This window comes from Herpailurus yagouaroundi, unplaced genomic scaffold (assembly GCF_014898765.1).
Source record: "Herpailurus yagouaroundi ecotype Mexico unplaced genomic scaffold, PumYag 192, whole genome shotgun sequence".
Classification (NCBI taxonomy): domain Eukaryota; kingdom Metazoa; phylum Chordata; class Mammalia; order Carnivora; family Felidae; genus Herpailurus; species Herpailurus yagouaroundi.
Genome location: NW_024412423.1, coordinates 8,878,781 through 8,901,074, shown reverse-complemented (window position 1 = coordinate 8,901,074; position 22,294 = coordinate 8,878,781). Strand labels below are relative to the sequence as shown.

Genomic DNA, 22,294 nt, shown 5'->3' with positions numbered 1-22,294 from the left:
AGTCCCATACTGCAATAGGTAGAAAGTAAATCTGAATTTTTCTATAAAGAATATGTAAAAATTATGAAACATTTCATTACACCCATTAAATAAACCAACAACAAATATTTTGGGGGATAAGAAGCATAATGTTTTGTACCTTATCCTAGAGAAAAACACTGACTGAGTAGAATATATAGGAAAGTATCAGGTTTTATATTATGGACTATTTTCCATGGAAAGCCTATTTTTCTGGAAAAAATGTTTTACATGTTAAATAATCATGCTTTTGAAAATATCAATCCTTATACATAGCAGAATACCTAACACAATTATGATACAGGGTATACACCATAAATATTTGTAGTTAACGTTGTTTGTCAGGAAAGCATTATTTTCTGTAAGTGATTTTAAATATACTGTTCCACTAAAGGTGATTTTTATTATATTCTTAACCCAAAATTCCAATGGAATGCTAAGCTCAGTAAGCCAGTAGAGAGAATGCATATCATAATTCTACCTTCAGATGTTTCTCTGAGGAAAAGAAACCTTCACTTGTGATCTTCACTTTTCCTGTTCTTATCATTCTAATCATCAATTACGTGGAACTTTACTAAATCATTCTAAAATTCTTCACAAATACTCCTTAATTTAGCACAGCCCAGCTCCTGTTCTCAGTACTCCCAGAGCTACCACAGAAGTCTCTACCAGAGACAACGCTCCAGTCTTGCCCACGTTCTTCTTAGCCTTACAGAGAATAGTCTCATCTGACAGAGCCGTACACGTATTTCTCTCTCTAATTCAAAGCCTTGTTTTGCTTAGGCCATCTCTTCCTCACTTGACTGAAACTTCTAAAATATCACATGATATCTTCCCCATTTATTCTCGTAATAAAGAACTGGACTCCATTTTTCTTAATTGATGTATAGTTCACAGAAGATGTTACATTTGTTTCTGGGGCACGGCATAGTGATTGGACAAGTTTATACATTCTGCTATGCTCTCCACAGAGCAACCTACAGATTCAATGCACTGCCTGTCAAAACACCAACAGCATTTTTCACAGAACTAGAACAAATTACACTAAAATTTGCATGAAACCACAATAGACCCCTAAGAATCAAAGCAATCTTGAGAAAGAAGCACAAAGCTAGAGGTGTCACAATTCCAGATTTCAAGATACATTATAAAGCTCTAATAATCGAAACAGTATTGGTACTGGCACAAAAACAGACACACAGATCAATGGAATGGAGAGCCCAGAAATAAAGCCATGCTTATGTAGTTGATTCATCTGGACACCATTTTTTATGACTGACCTGACAGCTTTTAGTTTCCCACCTCTCTTTCCTGCTGCCCCCACACAGGGCAAGCACGAGGAGAGTCCCTGTGTGCCACATACCCTATGAGGTCAGTGGCAAACCCACCTGCAAACACTCCCACCCAGCACATGGGCCCTTCCCCAGACTCATGCCCAAGTCACCACAAGGACCCCATGTACTCTCTCTGCTTTGCTCTTGGTTTCCTCCCTTGCAGAATTTCTACACTTCCCCTTAGGAAGTCCTTCAGTGGTCTACTGCATGAATAATAAGTTTCATTTCATATTCATTGGTAGCTATAAGTTGTTTGGTATCCAATATAAATAATATCCAATTAATATACATTCCAATATTTATATTGGTATCCAATATAAATACCAATATAAATACCAATTTATATTGGTATCCAATATAAATCTTCGGGGGAGTGGGAATTTATAGCAGGAGACACCACCACATAAAATGATTCTTATACATTTATTTATACCAATAAATCTCATCCTTGTCATTAATATTTTTCATTCAAAATGTTGAAAACATTCCTTATTTTCTTTACATCCAATGGAGATATTTATGTAATATATATGCATACAGTATATAATTATATGTGTAAATGTCTCCATCTACACAAATGTTCTCTGTCTTGATGGATGTGAAAACTATTAACAGCACATATGGTCTTCTTTGTTTTTCTGCAATCCATACATTCACATAGATATTTGAATAAATTCATTTTAGTCTGAAGGTAAATGGATTTAATTAAAATAGAAATAAAGAGTGGGGACACCATTTATTTCTCTGTAGTCTAAAGACTCATATTGTGTTTTCTATTTTACTGTCCAATGCCATATCTTGGTAATACAATATTCATTTTTGTTCAGTTTGCTTTACATCATGTCTTAGTACATATACAGCTTTCAAAGTCTAATCCTTCATTCCGGTTATTTGTTTCAAGTTTCCTTTCCTAACTTTGGTTCCCAAATGTGCTAATCATCTGACAGGCAGAGCTCTGTGTGGATTAGCACCTGATTCTTTAACTTTACAACAAGGTTGTTTAACCTCCCCTCTTTGTACCATGAGTTACTGTGACTTACAAACTACTTCTTGTGAAAAAGTATCCTTTTATTGTTAGACTTTATGTCAGCCACACAGTATTGAAAACATCTGGAACAGAGAAGAAAACACTTGGATTCTTTCCCAAAAATGTCTCCAAGACCAAGCAGCAAGATCACATAGTCAAATGAACAATACGAAAGAGCAAGAGGGAAAGGCAGAAAAGGCTCTTTAAGGAAGTCAGAGTAAAATCAAATATGTGACGAACATATCAATTATTCTGTCAATTTTCATTTAGGAATGACACATTCATTTGTCCTTTGGCAATAGTTTCTCTGGCATTTTTTCACATTTACACAATCCTAACAAGCGTTTTGTACAAATGCAATGTCCAACTCAGATGGTGATCAAATGGCTATGGCGGGACTATAAATGCTCCAGAGCCAAAGACAAAAGTTAAAAGTGCTGTTGGTGCCGTTGTCTTGAAACTAGGGTTTTTCTTGAATTTGTTTAATACCATTGACACTTTTTTTTGCCTAGTAATTTCCTTTTTATTTACTTTAGTGGAACTGTCTCCAAAATATAGCCGATAACCACATGACTTAACAAGTTATCTCAGAACCTTGAGTGCTATTTTCTGTTGTCAGCACATTTATGATAAATTTGCAAAATGCAAATAAAAGCTGTAGGCAAGTGAAAAAGGATTCTCATCTATAAAAATATACACCTCACCGATTTTACATGTGTTGAAACATTTTACAGCTTCTAAATTAGCTGAAATAAGTAGTCTAACCTTTCAAAGGAAAAAGTTTTGATAATGACTTATTGAACAAACATGCTCATACAGAACACCACAGGTAAACTCTTTAGGAGAGACTAGTGTGTCAGTGAATTTACTAGGCAAAAATGACAATTTTATATAATCATTAATTTTAAGAAAAAGTAGAGAGGAAATGCATAATATTTAGTCAAGACTGAGTCTTAAAAATGTTGAAGATGGGGGCGCCTGGGTGGCTCAGTGGGTTGAGCATCGGACTTTAGCTCAGGTCACGAACTCATGGTTTGTGGGTTTGAGCCCCGCATCAGGCTCTGCCCTGACATCATGGAGCCTGCTTGGGATTCTGTCTCCTTCTTTCTGTCCCTCCCCTAATCTCCCTCTATCTCTCGCAAAATAAATTAATAATTTTTTAAATGTTGAAGATGACTTGTGCCCATTAGTGCCTTTCTATCCTACCATGATGGCCTAAGAAAAGAGGGCACTACACTCTGACAGGGTCCTCACTTCTCTGATTCCTTATTCTCTGTGAAGGACCCCCTACACAGGAGACCTGCTGACTCTTAACTGTCATAAGACCCAGTTTCCATCCTTTCCATCCTTCAACGCTCCTCCCTTAAAAACTGTTCTAAACAGAGCCAATCAGAGATATTACCCAAAGAACTTGAAAACTGGCAAAGTAGCAGAAAAACGTCTGTTGGAGTAGAATTACTTTGATAGGCATACCTGAAAAGAAAATCCACGTGTTCTTCTTGTTAGGCTCCTCCCAGATTTCCTCATTCAATCTTTCTGTTGGCCTCGTCTCCTCAGTTATTTCTTTGATTCCTATTCTCTACCCCAGCTACTTGTTCAGAGTTGGTTTCTGTGGCCTGTCAATAAAAGGGATACTTAAATTATACAGATATTGACACCAGAGAGTGAATTGCAGGCAAAAGATATTCAGGGACATGTGGAATATTTAGAATTGTATGTCATGCCAAGAAATTTTGGAAATGCATTGAGTCTTTTCCTTATTTTAGGAGGGCAAATAGCTTATGGAATACAGGGTCAAAACTAGTGAAATGGATTATCTCCTGCGATCCACTGACCATAGTCTCACTGAGGTAGAAACGCTGAAGAATTGGACAAATGACACTACAGAAAATTTACAGCAAATATTACAGGTCTAGGGAAACTATTTTTTTTCTGATAGCATTAGATAACATAAAATAAAAGACTCAAAATGAGATTTAAAATTCTGGACTAATGTCATGGAATAAAATTCAAAATTCTGAGGACTGCTAAAAATAGGTCTACTCTATTTAGAAACAGAACTTTACGGTATGACAGTTTCTTTCATTGTGTCCTAGAAGTGCAATGCAAGAAGCCTGAGTAGTGCACGTTTATTGTCTGTCTACTTCATCTAGAAGAAAATATGGCCCAGCCAGTGGCTGACAGTGTAGTCTAAGAATCAGGGTTTCAGGTGATAGATGGGGGGTTAATGGCAATATTATTGGAGAAGGAGTATGTGCCTCAGCCTATCGAGATAGTTCTTGAATCTTCTCTAGATGCATACTAAAAGAACCCCTCAAGAAAAAAGCCTTAACAAATGAAAGGAGTAAGGTGACCCTTTTGTGAATATCAGTTATCCTTCTTTGCCACCCAGACCTCAGCTTGCTCAATGATCTTGAAAAAGCCACCATAGGATAGGGAAGTAGATTATGCACGGGCACAATGACATAGGCTGCCTTCTACAAGGTCAAGTCTACCATCACTAATGATCCCATCATTACTGCTGGAACTCCGTTTGGCAGTTGAAGGTACATGCTTTTAGAAATTCAACGAGCCTTGAGATCCCTTTATAGTAACATGCATCAAGATACGCTGCAAGCCTTGGTGGCAGACAGATTCTATTAGATCCCTTCCACCATGAAGTGAGCAGTAATTTTCTTCTTACTCCAAATAACAATAAGACACTTATTCTGAATTTACTTCTGACAGTATCATCTTTAGTGCACTTACCAAATTCCCTATATACCATGATGATATTCCACACAATATATGGACATGGGCATAAAAATATGCATGGGCAAAAAAATACATTTAATGAGGAAATAAATAAGTTAAGAGGCACGTGTGTTTGAGATTCACTGGTATTTTCAAGCATTCGATATTTGGAAGTATTGGAACAGCAAGAAACAAAGTCTCACCAGTGGCTTCACCTAGAAGATGGAAATTTACGAATTTGGGAGCTGTCTTGTAGGATGTTGTATATGTTTTCCACTCTGGGCTGTAGTAAAGTTTTACTTATACAAAGAAGGTATAGTTTTTACCAAGTGTATTGAATATTGTGAATGAGTCACTCAGTCCCCCTTCCAAACCACTTCTCATGTGCAAGAGACAGAATAATAAAAATTCCTTTTTGTTCAGGTTCCTTTGCAGCTAAGGCTCAGTATGTGATTGCTGATTCATCAATCAAATCTACACACATGTGAGACTTCAAGTCAGAATCTGGTTTGGTGAAAATAGGATATATATTACGCTGGTTGAACTGTGGCAGAATCAGAGCATTCATGGAAGCACCAGCTTTGCTATGGCTCATCGAAATGAGAGCAGTCTGCCCAGAGCAGAATCAAAAGCATCTCTGGAGAGGCTCATTCCTTAAAAGTCAAACAAGAATTGTTGCTTCCGCCCTTAATATGTACCTTTCCACTGAAAAGAACCAAATTAGATTCCTTGGTTTTCAGCTAAGAAATGAAGAATGCTAATAACTGGAAACTAAAACTATCATTTGACCATGCTGGACCATTAATGTCACGGGAGCAGACAGAAAATAAGGTCACGTTGTCCGGATCAATACCTGTGGAATATCAAAGGAAATAGGTTTGAATGTAAATATTTTAGGATGTCATAACAACTGTGACCAAGCAGAAGTCTAAATGGCTTATGTACCTCAAGAAGAAAACTGTAAGCCACTCTATTTGACAATGTGTCCAAAAGTGCTGGCTGAAAAGCTAAAGAAAGGGAAATGGACGGTGGTAAGATAAAATGACAAGGACCAGCTGCTGCATTGGTGTACGTGATGGGTCCTGAGGGCTGTATTTTTTCCTCTATTTCCCTCCTTGGTTGTTACTATCATTGTTATAATTTTTATATTTTACACTATTACAGCAATTGGTGTGTTTCAAATTCTGTGTGTGTTAAACATGCTAACATGTAGTAAAAATAAAAAATTAACAACATACTACATAGGCTGGTATTGGTAGTATTAAACTTCTGCAGTATTAAACTAGCTCGACAGAAAAGTAGACAAAGATGAGTGATAATTATAGTCATTAGCGATTATTAGTTAATCTATACTTTTCTAATGATGAGAAAGTTGGGCTGAAAATAGGGAAGAAGGTATGAAAGATAGAGGTATTTGATTTTTTAGCTATCCCTTTTTAAAGGTTACCATCAGAGAGGAGAGAGTTTTGATTGCAAGGACGATTACAGTGGCATCTTCATCATCATTAATAGGTGAATAAACTCTCCTTTAATTTAAAGAGACTATACTACTCCATTCTCCCTACCCAGTAAACTCTCTACAACATTGACAACTTGCCCATGATAGGAATGAGCAAGAACAAGTGACTTCTTCTATTAATACTACACCTGAGGGATCCCTGTTATAGATACTGTTCTTCCACTGTGTCCTGCCAGGTACACTTACCAGAGACAATAAAGTGCTCTGATGGTAGGTTTGTAGAGTGATATTTTTAATCGCTTAGTTCACTTCTCAACTCCTTTTATGAAACACTAACATGAAAATTAGGGGAAAAACTAAAAAATAAAAACTGGAAAAACACTTCTTTGTAAAAATCCCCTTACTATATGGGGTGCCTGGGTGGCTCAGTCAGTTGAGCACGTGACTTCTGCTCAGGTCATGATATCGCGGTTTGTAAATTGGAGCCCTGTGTCAGACTCCAAGCTGACAGCTCAGAGCCTGGAGGCTGCTTCAGATTCTGTGTCTCCCTCTCTCTGCCCCTCCCCTGCTCACACTCTGTCTCTCAAAAATAAATAAACATTGAAAAAACAAATTCCCCCACTATCTTCCTCTGTCCTTTAAAATATACCATTTATTTTTCATGACTAGGTGGTTTCAATGATGAATTACATTAAGTTTTAAGGAAAAAGTATCAATAATAATATCAATATTATGCAAAATTTTATGCAAAGATATTTTAAGAAAGAAAACCACAGACCTAAAACTATCATAAACAATGATGCAAAAAATCCTTAACAAAATATTAGTGAATTGAACCCAGTAATATATAAAAAGTATAATAGATCACAACCAAATGTTACTCCAGGAATGAAAGATAGGTTTAATACTACAAAATTAATTATTTATTCACCACATTAACAGAATAATGTAGAAAAATATCTGTATAATCAACTCCCTTTTATAATAAATAAAAGAGACTCTCAACATATTACCAATACGGAGAACTTCCTCAACCTGATAACATACATCTATGAAAAATTTGTAGTTATGAACATAGTTACTAGCCAGTATAATGAAGCAAGAAAAAGAAATAAAAGAAATAATGATTGAAAGGAAGAAATTGCCTTTGTTCACAATCCATGATTACTTATAGTGAAAACGCCAAGAAATCATCAAAATCTACTAGAACTAACATGTTGCTGAATACAGGGTCAAAAGTCCAAAATTAACTGTATTTCCATATATAAGCAAGAAACAATCAAAGTAAAATATAGAACACATTGATAATAGCATCAAAAATAAAATGCTTATGGAGTAATTTAACAAAAGATATGCAAGATCCCCTTATTGAAATATGTAAAACATTGCTAAGTGAATTAAATAAAACCTAATATGTAGAAAGATATATCATCATGGGTTGGAAGACAACAAACATGATAAGACCTACATTCTTCTAAAATTGATTTATAGATTTAATGTAATCATAATAAAAGTTCCAGGGGAGCCTGGGTGACCTTGCCTCAGGTCATGATCTCACACTTCATAAGTTTGAGCCCTGTGTCAGGCTCTGTGCTGACAGCTTGGAGCCTGGAGCCTGCTTCGGATTCTATGCCTCCCTCTCTCTCTGTCCCTCCCCACTCACATGCTTTCTGTCTCTTTCTCAAAAATAAATAAGCATTAATTTTTTTTTAATTCCAACAGTTCTCTTTTTTAGAAATTTAAAAATTTGTTCTAAACTTTGAATGAAAATAACAAAGGATCTTGAATAATTAAAAAAACACTCTTGAAATATAAGAATGAGCTTGCAAGAGTTATACAACTGTATTTTAAAAATTATGAAAAAGCCACAGTAATCAAGAGCATGTGGTAGCAGTACAGAGACAGAGCAAAGGATCATGGAACAGAAGAGAAAGTCCACAAATAGCCCTACACATGTATACAAAGGCAATTCAGTAGAGAAAGGAAACCTCTTCAACAAATGGTGCTGGAATGACAGATAAAAATAAGTCATTTATTTATAAGAGCTATTGCTTAACATTAGATCCTAATTCAGTATTGGTAATACCACTTTAAATTAAGACAAGGGTTAGCAAAACCTCAGAGAAAACATCTACTGGTTTACTTCTACTTGAAATACAATGGCCAAAATATTATCCCAACCTTTGCCATGTGCTTTCTGTCAATGAATGAATTGTATGATATCTGTCTTCATTTTTTTTGTTTATTATACCAATTATTTATCATAAACAATTATACACTTATTATAAAAAATCTATCAGGCCTTGAGCAAGAGTATACAGTGATAAACACAACAAAATAGTCTTTATCTTCAAGGACTTACAGTATATAATGTTTAAAGGTAGAACACTCACATCAGTTAAACAAAAACACAAATATATAATGACTTATTTTCCTAACATAATACAGTTTGTATGATTTTTTTTAATGCTTATTTATTTTGAGAAGGAGAGAGAGAGCATGGAAGTAGTTGAGGGACAGACAGACATGGAGAGAAAGAATTCCAAGCAGGCTTCACACTGTCAGCACAAAGACTTGAAAGACTCGATCCCCTGAACCATGAGATCACAACCTGAGCTGAAATCAAGTAGTATGCTTAACTGACTGAGCCACCCAGGCATATGATTTTTAATATACTCATTTTGGAATGGATCTCATCTCAGTATGCCAGTAGAATTCCTTCCCATCAGATATGAAAAAAACCATAATGTACTTGGAAAATATAACAGTTCCCAGATAGACTGGGGCTGATTAACTTTTTCAAGGAGGTCAGGAAGTCAAGGTTGAGCTGAGATCTGAAGGTTGGTAGGAGTTAGTTAAGTACAGAGTATAGGGCAGAGGTTCTGGTTTTGGGAACAAGTGGAAATGTCCTGAAGTGGATGAGAATTTTGTGTGTTTGAGAAACTATAAGACCGGTGTGTATGTGTCTGTGTTTGAGAACTAGCCAGTTGGTCTGGTGAAGAACACGGAGAAAAGGCACTGCCTAGATCACACAGAGCCCTGGAGCTGTGTTACAGATTTTGGAGTTTATCCCAAGGGCACAAGAGTGGGCTTCTAAAAGGTTTTAACCAAGACTGGTGCTACTTGATATACTCTAGATTTTTCTTTTAAAAATTTTTAAATGTTTTATTTATTTTTGAGAGAGCACAAGCAGGGGAGAGGCAGAGAGAGGGAGACAGCAGATCCAGAGTGGGCTCTGAAGAGACCAGTGAGACAGATGTGGGGCTTGAAGTCACAAACTGCAAGATCATGACCTGAGCAGAAGTTGAATACTTAACAGACTAAGCCACCCAGGTGGCCCTGATATACTCTAGATTTTTAAAAGGCCACTGTCTCCTCTAAGTAGGAGACTGAGCAAAGAATAATCCACAGATTTTAGGTACCTAAGGAAACACAATTGTCACATGAAGTGGCATGCTGGCCCGAGAAGACCATCCCACTTCTCAGAGAGCACATAGGACACAGAATATCTGCACACTAATCTAGTTGCTGATATTTTAAAGTTCCTTTGAAACTTTCTTAAACATGTAGATCATTGATTCATCATGGCTCTTGGTTCTTATAACTTACAATAGGGAAAAACTTACTCTGACTTGAAACATTCAAACTGAAATGCAAATCACCTCCAGCAAAGGATAACTTCAGAATAATTCCTACTGAGCATATGACTTACAACCATGCTGCACCCGCGGGGGCCCATCAAGGCATGGCTTGTTGCAAATATACACTTTAAAGTGGCTGAAATGAAGTATTAGAAGGGGCTATACAAAACTGTCTATTTCCACCTTGAAGGTTGTCTTCTAAGACAACAATGCTAGTATTTATAGAACTAATAGCTAGTTACTGTTTCTGAGAGTAATTAGAAGGTGGGCTAGGAAGGAAGCCTCTTTAACACCTTTTAAGGACTGGAATTTAATCTACCCTATTCCCATTCTTAGTCATTTGAGTTACGAGTATTTCATGATGTAGACTCTGAAGAAGCATTAAAAGCCTGAAATTGTAAGCTAAAGCAGTTTAGTTGTAGAAATAAGCTTTCGATGGGCGAAAAGCTCATATAAACACTGAAAACGAAGCAGGCATTATTTGCTGATTTCATTCTTTAATGATATAAAAGTGTATGACAGTAACACTTCATTGCATAGTTTTCTCCAAAACTACATTCCCATTCATCCACACCTTAGATTGCAGGACTCAATCATGCAATTTGAGAAGATATTAAAGAACTTTAGGAAGGTAGCTAACAGACAAGATTTACCTCAGGGATTCTAATTCAAATGCTGTTCAAAATCCTACCTCTGATTTCATCTATAATTTTTAAAATTTTTCTTATGTTTTATTTAGATGTTTGAGAAAGAGACAGAATATGAGTGGGGGAGGGGCAGAGAGAGAGGGAGACACAGAATCCGAAGCAGGCTCCTGGCTGTCAGCTGTCTGAGCAGGCTCCTGGCTGTCTGAGCTGTCAGCACTGAGCCCAATGTAGGGCTGGAACTCACGAACTGTGAATCATGACCTGAGGTGAGGTCGGCCGCTTAACCGACTGAGCCACCCAGGCGCCCCTCATCTATAGTTCTTGAGTGTGTAATTTAACTTCTTCAGGCTTCGACTCTGCTTTGGTGATCAAAGTAATATTTTACAGGTGTAAAACAAGTTCTCACTTCCTTGGTTAAGTTACAAGGAAGTTGGTATCCAACACCTTCAGGATAGGATATAAATTCTCTAATGTGGTAACAACAACACCAACAAACCTTCTGGTTCCTGCCTCACGTTTCTTTTCTTTTCTTTGTTTTGTTTTGTTTTGTTTTGTTTTGTTTCGTTTCTTGCCACGTAGACTGAGTTCCAGATTTCAAACTACTGGACGGAATGTACTGTGATATAACAGAGCTGTGACAAATGCCAATGCTGGGACCTGAGAAAGATTTTATTTTGTTCTCCTGACTTCCTTCCCACTCAATCTGACTTAGAATGTATCATGCTGTACTTTAACTGATTCATCGTAAGTCTTTCCTATTAGACTGTGAGCCACATAAACCCCTGCATCTAACAGAATTCTTAAGACATACCACTCAATTCCTATTTGTTGAATGGATACATTAAAGGCTGAATGAAACACAGGTTCATTCAGTTATAGAGTTTGGGAGTAGATAGTGTAGCTAAATCAAAATAGAGTATGAATTAGTAGTGATGTGGCTCTCTAAACAGTCCCTAATATTCAAGATTAAGATTCTCTTAGGGCGCCTGGGTGGGTAGGTCAGTTAAGCGTCCGACTTCGCCTCAGGTCTGACAGTTGTGAGTTCGAGCCCCACATTGGGCTCTGTGCTGACAGCTCAGCGCCTGGAACCTGCTTCAGATTCTGTGTCCCCCTCTCTCTCTGCCCCTCCCCCACTCATACTCTGTCTCTCTCTCTCTCTCAAAAATAAATAAACATTAAAAAAATTTTAAAAAACTAAGGTTGTGTTGATAGAAGAAATTTACAGCATCTACATTTCAGGAAATAATCAATAGATATTCTAATCTGTGGAGTCATATAAAAACTTGTATTTATTATTTTGTTTTAATATATAATATTTATTTATTTTTAAGAGAGAGAGAAGGAGAGGGGCAGAGAGAGGGAGTCACTGTATCTGAAGCAAGCTCCAGGCTCTGAGCTGTCAACACAGAGCCCAACACAGGGCTCGAACTCAGGAACCACGAGGTCATGACCTGAGCCTAAGTCAGATGCTTAACCGACTGAGCCACCCAGGTGCCCCAAAACTTGTATTTATTGACTCCAGATTTGGATAGCACTACTAACAAAGGGTGTGAAGAAAGTGATAGTGTAATACTAAATTATATACAACATATAATAAGAGACTGTAGATGTAAAATAAAACAAAAAAAATTTTTTAAAGATTTTTGTGATTAAAAAACATGTTCTCTCATAGTACACAGGTAAGGACATCCATAAGGATTGGATAATACTATACCTCAATGTACATACCACTTAGCCTTAGAAACAGTATACAAGCGATACTAATAAAGTCCTTAGTAAATCCCTTTCTACAAATATGTAAAAAAAAAAAAAAAAACCTATTATATGTAAATTGAATAGTTAACTTTTTGCTTCTTTTTCTCCTTTTCTTATACCATTTATTTTTTCTTATTATATTCCTAAATTCGTTAGAACTAATAGAATATCTTTTGAGGAGATGATGGTGAGTATCCTTATCTTATTTCTGATGTCAAAGGAAATTATTCTAGCATTTCACCAGTAAGATTATTTCCTGAAGTTTTTCAGAATATTTTTAAGATTTCCTTCTATTTCTGGTTTGACTATTATAGAATATGTGGTGAATTTTTATTAGAAAGATTTTTAATCTTTTGTGCAGATCATATGGAGTTTCCTCCTTTAATCTATTAATGTTAAAACACCCGTGCAGATCATATGGAGTTTCCTCCTTTATTAATGTTAAAACATCCTTGCATCCCTTATTAAACCATACTAGTGTAAAATGTATTCTTTTTGACACATTGGTCAATTCAGTTTGCTGGTATTTTTGTTTTGTTGCAAAAATAAGATTGCCATGAAGTTTCCCTTCTTCTTTCTGAATTAATGTGGGATTTGTATCAAGAATATATTAGCTTTGGAGTACCTAGGTGGCTCAGTCGTTTGAGCATCTGACTCTTGGTTTTGGCTCGGGTCACCATGCTAGGGTCATGGGATCAAGCCCTGCATCCAGCTCTGCACTGAGTGTGAAACCTGCTTATGATTCTCTCTCTTCCTCTACCTCTCTATGCCCCTCTCCTGTGCTCATGCTCTCTCTCTAAAAAACAAAGCAAAACAAAAAAGAAACAGAAACAGAATATATTAGCTTCATAAATTCACTGAGGATTGTATTGGGTTTCTATTACGGCTGTAACAAATTATCACAATGTAATGGTTTAAGACCATACGAATTTATTATGTTACAGTTCTACAGGTTAGAAGTTGGACATGGGTCTCACTGAGCTACTAGAAAGATGTCAGCAGGATTGCATGGTTTTCAGGCCCTTTAGAGACAATTCATTTCCTTGCATTTTTGAGCTGCTAGAGGTCACCTTCCTAGGGCTCAGAGATCCTTTTTCCATCTTCAAAGCAGCTTTTGGAACCTGCTTCCACTGCTGTATCTCTTTGACACGCCTCCTCTGCCCATCTATCTCATGTTTAAGGACCCTTGGGATTTCACTGGGTCTCCCTGGATAAGGCAGAGTATTTATACTTATATCTTAATACATCTGCAAATTCCCTTTTGCTGTGTGTGGTAACATATTCACCAGTTCTGGGGTTAGGATGCAAATATCTCTGGAGGATGATTATTCTCCTTTTCACGGGTATTCATGCTTTTGCTTTGTGTGGAGGAATCTGTAGAGGATTGAAATAATAATTCCTTGTATGTTTGACAAAATTTTATGTGTAACATCAATTGGATTTGGGGGTAGGTTTCTGTGTACGAAAATATTTTAAGATAATGAGTTAATTTCTTCAATGATAACATGAACATTCATATTTCTTGAGTAGGTTTCAACAAATTCCAGGATATATACAGTTAATTTACATTACAAAGAGGGGATTATTACCGTAATGTTTCCAAAGTGTTCTTTTACCACCTTTTAAACTGTGTACTTTTTCTGAGTTAAAGTTCTTTTTTTTAAGTTTATTTATTTATTTGAGAGAGAAAGAGAGAGAGAGAGAGAGAGAGAGAGAGACAGAGAGAGAGAGAAGGTGGGGGAGGGGCAGGGAGAGAAAAAGAGGATTCTAAGCCACCTCTGGGCTGAGGACAGAAAGCCCCCTGAGTGGCTCTAACTGGTGAACCACAAGATCATGACCTGAACTGAAGTCGGACACTTAACCAACTGAGCCACCAGGTGCCCCTGAAGTTTCTTGTTTTTGTTTTTTTTAATATGAGTTTTGATCACACTAAAAATTTCTCTATTTTACTAGTCTTTTCTTTGAAAAGATCCTAGAGCTGTTGAAGGTATGGTTGTTTTAATCTCATTGATTTCCAAACGTGCTGTAATTATTTTCTTCTCTTTTCATTGGAGTTATTTTATTGTTTTGTTTTCACTTTGAATCTCTTAAATTAGATGTTTAGTCCTTTTACTTACCTACAGTAAACCCATTCAAGGTAACAGAATTCCCTCTAAGTACTATTTTCGCCGTATCCTACAAGTGTGACATGGGGAATTTTTTTTAACATTCAATTAAAAGTAGTTTTATTATTACATTGTTTCTTCTTTAAATGATTAGGGATTTCAAGTGTGCTTTTAAAATTTTAAGTGTTTGACGTTTTAATCAATGTTTTTGTTATTGAGTTCCAATATAATTATAATGTGCTCAAACGTGGACTATGATACTGAATTTTAAAAACTGGTTGCAGTCTTAAGGCGAGAACATAGGCAACTAAGTAAAATGTAACGTGTAAGTTTGAAAAGAAAGTGTAATAACTAATTGTTAGATGAAGTCACAGGCACACACATCAAATTTATGAATATAAATGGCTGGTTCTCCAGGGTTTAGGCAGTAAAAAAATCTTCAGAGCCACGAGTGGAGGTCTGTTGGAGTAGTTGCTCTGACATCCTGCAGATGTAAACTAGGGCAACCTGAACGTACTCAGTCATCCAAAAACAGTTGTATGATGAACAGTGCTAGAAGTTGGGCATACAACAGTCAAGAGGACAAGCAAGTTTCATTCTGTCTTGGAAGTCAAAAAAGTCAGAAGTGATAAAGGCTACAAAGGAAATGATGTCACCATGCAAGTTTGACATTATTTGTATTTATGTTATGTGTATAAAAATACACACACACTTGTACTGTTCATAACTACTTTTTTACATAATTTAAAACCTGCTTGATAGTTCCCCTTTGATGGTGGATTTGCTAATTGCTACTGGTAGCTGTGTGTGTGTGTGTGTGTGTGTGTGTGTGTGTGTTACCAGATATATCAAGTCTACTGAAAAAATTTACTATTAATTTTTTTGCCTAAATTTTATTTTGTCTGGTTCTAGAATAGCTATTCCAGCTTTCTTATTTTTTTTCAAGTTTATTTTTTATTTTTGAGGTGGGGGGGAGAGAGAGGGAGAGAGAGGAAGGGCCAGAGAGGGAGAGAGAGAGAGAATCCCATGAGGGGCAGAGAGAGAGGGAAAAAGAAAGAGAATCTCACACAGTCTCTGCACTGACAGTGCGGAGCCTGAAGCAGGGTTGGAGCTCACCAGAAATAGGGTCAAACTCACTCAAAGCAGGGCTCAAACTCACGACCCATGAGATCATGACCAGAGCAGACATTGGATGCTTAACTGACTGAGCCCCCCAAGCACTCCCTAGCATTCTTTTAGTCAGTATTTACCTAGTGTATTCGTTTCTATTCTTTATTTTTATTCTTTATGTATGCTTTTTTCCCCGACTTTATTCAGATATAAGTGACATAAAACATTTGTAAGTTTTAGGTGTAGGACATATTGATATGATACACCCATATATGGCAAAATGATTACTACCATGACATTAACTCCTCCATCAAATCACAGAATTACTATTGTGTGTGTGTGTGTGTGTGTGTGTGTGTGTGTGTGTGTGGTGAGAACATTTAAGTTACTCTCTTAGCAACTTTCCAGTATATAATACAGCATAATTAACCATAATCACCCTCGTACACATTAGATCCCTACAATTTTTTGTCTTAATAACTCAAAGTCTGTGCCCTCTGGCCAACATCTTCCGATTTCCCTCACCCTTCAACACCATTCTACTCTACATCTATGAATTCAGCTTTCTTAGATTCCATATATAAATGACATGCAGTATTTGTCTTTTACTGTCTGACGTATTTCACTTAGCATAACGCTCTCAAGGTCCACCTATGGAGGTGCAAATGGAAACATTTCCTTCCTTCTCATGGCTGAATAATATTCCATTGTATACACACACACACACACACACATGCCCACACCCCTTCTTTATCCATTCATCTGTTGACAGACTTTCAGGTTGTTTGCATATCTTAGGTATTATGAATAAAGCTTCAATGAACACCAGAGTGCAGATATATCAAGATACTGTTTTCATTTCTTTTGCATATATGCCCAGGAGTAGGATTGCTGGATCATAATGCAGTTTATTTGCCTTTTTTTTTTTTTTTTTTAGCAAATTCCATGCCGTTTCCCATAGTGGTTGTACCCAATTTACATTTCCATCAACAAGGTACCTACAATAGGGCATTCCCTTTTGTCCATATCCTCACCAGCACTTTGTCTTTTTAATAATAACCATTCTAACAGGTGTGAGGTGAACTCTCATTGTGGTTTTGACTTGCAATTGCCTGGTAATTAATGATGCTGAACACCTTTTTGTTTACCTGTTGGCCATTTAAACATCTTCTTTGGAAAAATATCTATTCACTTCCTCTGCCCACTTTTTAATTGAACTGTTTGGGGTTTTTTTGTTTTTGTTTTTGTAGTTTTGTTTTTGTTTTTTTTTTTTTTTTTTGCTATTGAGTTGCAGAAGTTCTTTATATATTTTAGATAATAACACCTTATCAGATATGTGGTTTGCAAATATCTTTTCCTGTACCATAGGCTTCTTTTTAATTTTATGGTTTCCTTGCTGTTCAGTAGCCTTTTAGTTTGACAGAATCGAATTATTTATTTTTGAAATTAGGAAGCATGATACTCCTAGCTTTATTCTTCTTCCTCAGCTTTGCTTTGGTTAGTCTGGTTCTTGTGTGGTTTTATACAAATTTTAAACTTGATTTTTCACTTTTTTTAGAAAGTACCATTGAAATTTTGTTAGAGATGGCACTGAATTTATACCTGAATTGGGTAGAATGGAAATTTTTGCAATATTAATGCAATGTATTAATACAATATTAATTCTTGCATTCCATGAACACAGAATATCTTTCTTTTTTTTTGAGTCTACTTAAATTTCTTCCATCATGGTCTTGTAGTTTTTAATGTATAAATCTTTCAATTGTTTGGTTAAAATTAATTATAAATATTTTATTGTTTTTGATGCAATTGTAAGTGGAATGATTTCCTCTATTTCTGTTTTAGACATTCTTATTAGTGTTTAGACACAAATGATTTCTGTATGTTGCTTTTATATCTTGAACATCACTGAATTTGTTCATTGGTTCTGAGTTTTTTGGTAGACTCTTTAGACTTTTCTATACATAATATCATGTCATCTGCAAATAGACTTTTACTCTTTTATTTCAAATTTGGATGACTTTTATTTCCTTTTCTTAATTTTTTAATGTTTATTTATTTTTGAGAGAGAGAGAGCACAAGTGGGAGAGGGGTAGAGCAAGGAGGAGACACAGAATCCAAAGCAGGCTCCAGGCTCTGAGCTATCAACACAGAGCCCAATGCAGGGCTCGAACCCATGAACTGTGAGATCATGACCTAAGCTAAAGCAGGATGCTTCACTGACTGAGCCACTGAGGCGCCCCTCACCTTTATTTCTTTTTCTTGCCTGATTGTTCTGGTTAGTACTGCAGTACTATGTTGAATAGCGGTGATAGTTGGCACTTTTGTCTTATTTCTGATCTTAGAGGAAAAGCGTTCAATCTTTCATGGCTGGGCATAATGTTAGCTGTGGGTTTGTTGTATGTGACCTTTATCATATTGAGTTATATTCCTTCTATAACCAATTTGATGATGCTTTATCATGAAAGTATGTTGTATTTTAGCAAATACTTTTGCTACATTTATTGAGTAATTGTATGATTTTTGCCTGTCATTCTATTGATGTGGCATATCACATTTATTGGTTTGTGTATGTTTGAACCATCCTCGTATCCCAAGGACAAATCCCAGTTGATTATGGTATATGACTCTATTATTATTATTTTTATTTTTTATTTATTACTTATTTTATTTAAAATCAAGTTAGTTAATATGTAGTGTAATAATGGTTTCAGGAGTAGAATTTAGTGATTATAGTATATGACTCTTTTAATGACTTGCTAAGTTTGGTTCGCTAACCATTTGTTGAGAACATTTCCATGTATATTTATCAGAGTTTTGCTCTGTAGTTTTCTTATCTTGTAATGTCCTTATTTGGTTTTGGCATCAGGGTAACACTGGCCTTATAAAATTAGTTCAGATATGTTCCCTCTTATTCAATTTTTTGAAGAGCTTGAGAAGGACTAGCATCACTTTTCTTTAAATATTCATTATTGTTCAGTAGTGAAACCATCTGGCCCTAAGCTTTTCTGTTACAATCTCCTTCCTCACTATTGGTCTGTTCAGATTTTTAATTTTTCCTGATTCAGTCTTGGTAAATTGTGTGTTCCTAAGAATTTCTTCATTTTTCTAGATTATCCAATTTTTTGACAAATAATTGTCCATAGTAGTCTTCTATGACACTATGTATTTCTGTGGTCAGTTGAATATCTCCTCTTTTATTTCATATTTTATTTCTTTGAGTTTTCTTTTTGTCTTGGTCTAGTTAAAAGTTTGCCAATTTCATCTTTTTGAAACACAAGCTCTTAGTTTCACTGATATTTTCTATTATTTTTCTGGCATCTATTTCATTTATTTCTGCTCTGATCTTTGTAATACCTTTTTTTTTCCTGTGAAGTTTGGCCTCAGTTTGTTTTTCTAGTTCCTTGAGGTGTACAGTTATGTTGCTTAAATACCTTTTTTGTTTCTTGATGTATGCATTTATCACTGTAAACTTTGTTCTAAGAACTGCTTTGACAGTTTTTTGTATGCTGTGTTTCCACTTCTGTTTGTTTCAATTTTTGTTTGTTGGTTTGTTTCTTCTTTCGCCTATTGGTTATTCAGGAGTGTGCTGCATAATTTCCACATATTTGTGAGTCATCCAGCTTTTTCTCTTATTATTGATTTCTAGATTCATACTATTTTTATCAGAAAATATTTGGTTTAGGGGCACCTGGGTGGCTCAGTTGGTTAAGGGTCTGACTTCAGCTCAGGTCATGATCTCACAGCTCATGAGTTTGAGCCCAGCATTGGGTTCTGTGCTGACAGCTCAGGGCCTAGAGCCTGCTTTGGATTCTGTGTCTCCCTCTCTCTCTGCCCCTTCCCCACTCATACTTTGACTCTCTTGCTCTCTCGAAAATAAATCAACATTTTAAAAAAGATTTAAAAAAAGATTTGGTATGATTTTAATCTTCCTAAATTTGCTATGACTTGGCTTCTGACCTAACATATGATCTGTCCTTGACAATGTTCTGTGTGTTCTTTAGAAGAATATGTATCCTGCTGCTGTTGGATGGAATGTTCTGTTTAGGTATGTTGAGTCCATTTGGTCTAAACTATGCTTCTAGTCCTATGTTTCCTTGTTGATTTTCTGTCTGGTTGATCTATCCATTGTTAAAAGTGGGATATGAAGACCTCTACTATTATTGTTTTTCTACCTTCAGATCCGTTACTATTTGCTTAATACATTTAGGTGCTTCAGTGTTGGGTGCACATATATTTGTGATTGTTATGTCTTCTTGATGAATTGATCATTTTATCATTATATAGTGACCTTCTTTGTCTCTGGTTGCTGTATTTGGCTGAGAGTCTATTTTGTCTAATATAATTATAGGTACACTGTTCACTTTTGGTTTCCACTTACATGGAATATCTTTCCATCCCTTCACTGGGATTTACCCTTGGGATATGAGGATGGTTCAAACATACACAAACCAATAAATGTGATATGCCACATCAATAGAATGACAGGCAAAAATCATACAATTACTCAATAAATGTAGCAAAAGTATTTGCTAAAATACAACATACTTTCATGATAAAGCATCATCAAATTGGTTATAGAAGGAATATAACTCAATATGATAAAGGTCACATACAACAAACCCACAGCTAACATTATGCCCAGCCATGAAAGATTGAACGCTTTTCCTCTAAGATCAGAAATAAGACAAAAGTGCCAACTATCACCGCTATTCAACATAGTACTGCAGTACTAACCAGAACAATCAGGCAAGAAAAAGAAATAAAGGTGAGGGGCGCCTCAGTGGCTCAGTCAGTGAAGCATATGTTATACACATAACATAAACACAAAATATGTCTTTAAAGCTGAAGTGAATCTTATTGGCAACATATAGCTGGGTCTTATTTTTTTTAATCCATTTTGCTATTCTTTCTTTTATTGGAGAATTCAATCCACTTACATTTAGAGTAATTCTTGATAAGTAAAGACTTACTAATATCTTATTTATTGTTTTCTAGCTGTTCATTCTTGCTGCCTTTGTGAATTGATGATTTTGTGTGTGGTATTCTTTGATTCCCTTCTCTTATCTTTCAAGCATCTACTGTAAGTTTTGCTTTATGGTTGCCAAGAGGCTTACATAAAACTTCTTACAGATATAACCGTCTATTTTACACTGATGATAACTTAATTGTGACAGTATGGAAAAACTATATGCTTCCATTCCCCTGTTTATGTTAGTACCACAATTTACCTCTTTTTATACTATGTATTCATTAATCAATTATAGTACTTCTAATTATTTTTAGTAAACTTATACTTTAATTTATACTGTAGCTTAGTGGCTAAACACATCACCATATTACAGCATTAGAATATTCTGAATTTGATGATATATTTACCTTTACTATTGTGTGTTAAAGTCTTACATATCTACATTTTGTTAGTAAGCATCCTTTCATTTCAGCTTGAAGAACTCGTTTCAGTATTTTTGTTAAGGCACATCTAATAGTGTTGAACTCCCTCAGCTTTTGTTTATCTGAAAAAGTCTTATTTCTCTCTCTTTTTTAAGTTTTTATTTATTTATTTTGAGAGAGAGAGCACCCAAGTTGGGGAGAGGCAGAGAGAGAAAGAGAGAGAGAGAAAGAGAGAAAGAGAGAATTCCAAGCAGGCTCCACACTGTGAGTGCAGATCCCCATGTGGGTCTCAATTCCAAGAGCTGTGAGATCAAGACCTGAGCTGAAATGAAGAGTCAGAATCTTAACCAACTAAGCCACCCAAGTGCCCCAGAAAAAAAACCTTATTTCTCTTTAAGTTCTGAAGGATAAGTTTTCCAGATGGAATGTTTTTGGTTGACATATTTTTTTTTTCTTTCAGCACTTTGAATGTATCATTCCTCTTTCTCTGGCCTGTGAGGTTCCTGCTGAAAAATCTACCAACAACCGTATGCAGGGTCCACTGTAATTGACAAGTTTTTTTTAACCTCTTTTTCTTTTAAGATCCTTTGTCTTTAATTGTTGATGGGCTTATGAGAATATGTCTTGAAAAAATATTTCTTTGACTTTATTTTGTTTGGTGACCTATGGGGTTCATGAACTTGGAAAATTACATCTCTTTCCAGATTTGGCAACTTCCCAGCCATTATTTCCTTAAATAAGCTTTCTGCCCCCTTCTCCCTATCTTCTCCATCTGGATCGTCAGTAATTCATAAATTGACCTTTTGAGGGTATCCAATTGATCATATAGGCTTTCTTCATTCTTTTTCATCTTTTTCTCCTTGTTATCATCTGATGAAATTATGTCCAAATTCTTGTCTCTATGTCACATATTTGAACTTTTCATTTCATTAACTGTATTTTTCAGCTCCAGAATTCCTATTGGTTCTTTTCTGTATTTGTCTTTTTTTTAAACTTTTCATTTTGTTCACATACTCTTCTCAAATTCATTGAATTATCTTTGTGTGTTTTCTTATAGACCACTAAGTTTCT

At 35.8% G+C, this 22,294-nt stretch overlaps 1 long non-coding RNA gene across 1 annotated transcript in view; it reads right to left on the bottom strand.

The window, feature by feature from the left end:
• Window positions 1-3,856: 3,856 nt before the first annotated feature.
• The window catches only part of LOC121010585 (uncharacterized), a 266,333-nt gene continuing 247,895 nt past the window's right edge, over window positions 3,857-22,294 (bottom strand). Inside the window, exon 3 of the long non-coding RNA XR_005781269.1 lies at window positions 3,857-3,995. This is a non-coding gene — a long non-coding RNA (uncharacterized LOC121010585). The remainder of the gene's footprint in view (window positions 3,996-22,294) is intronic.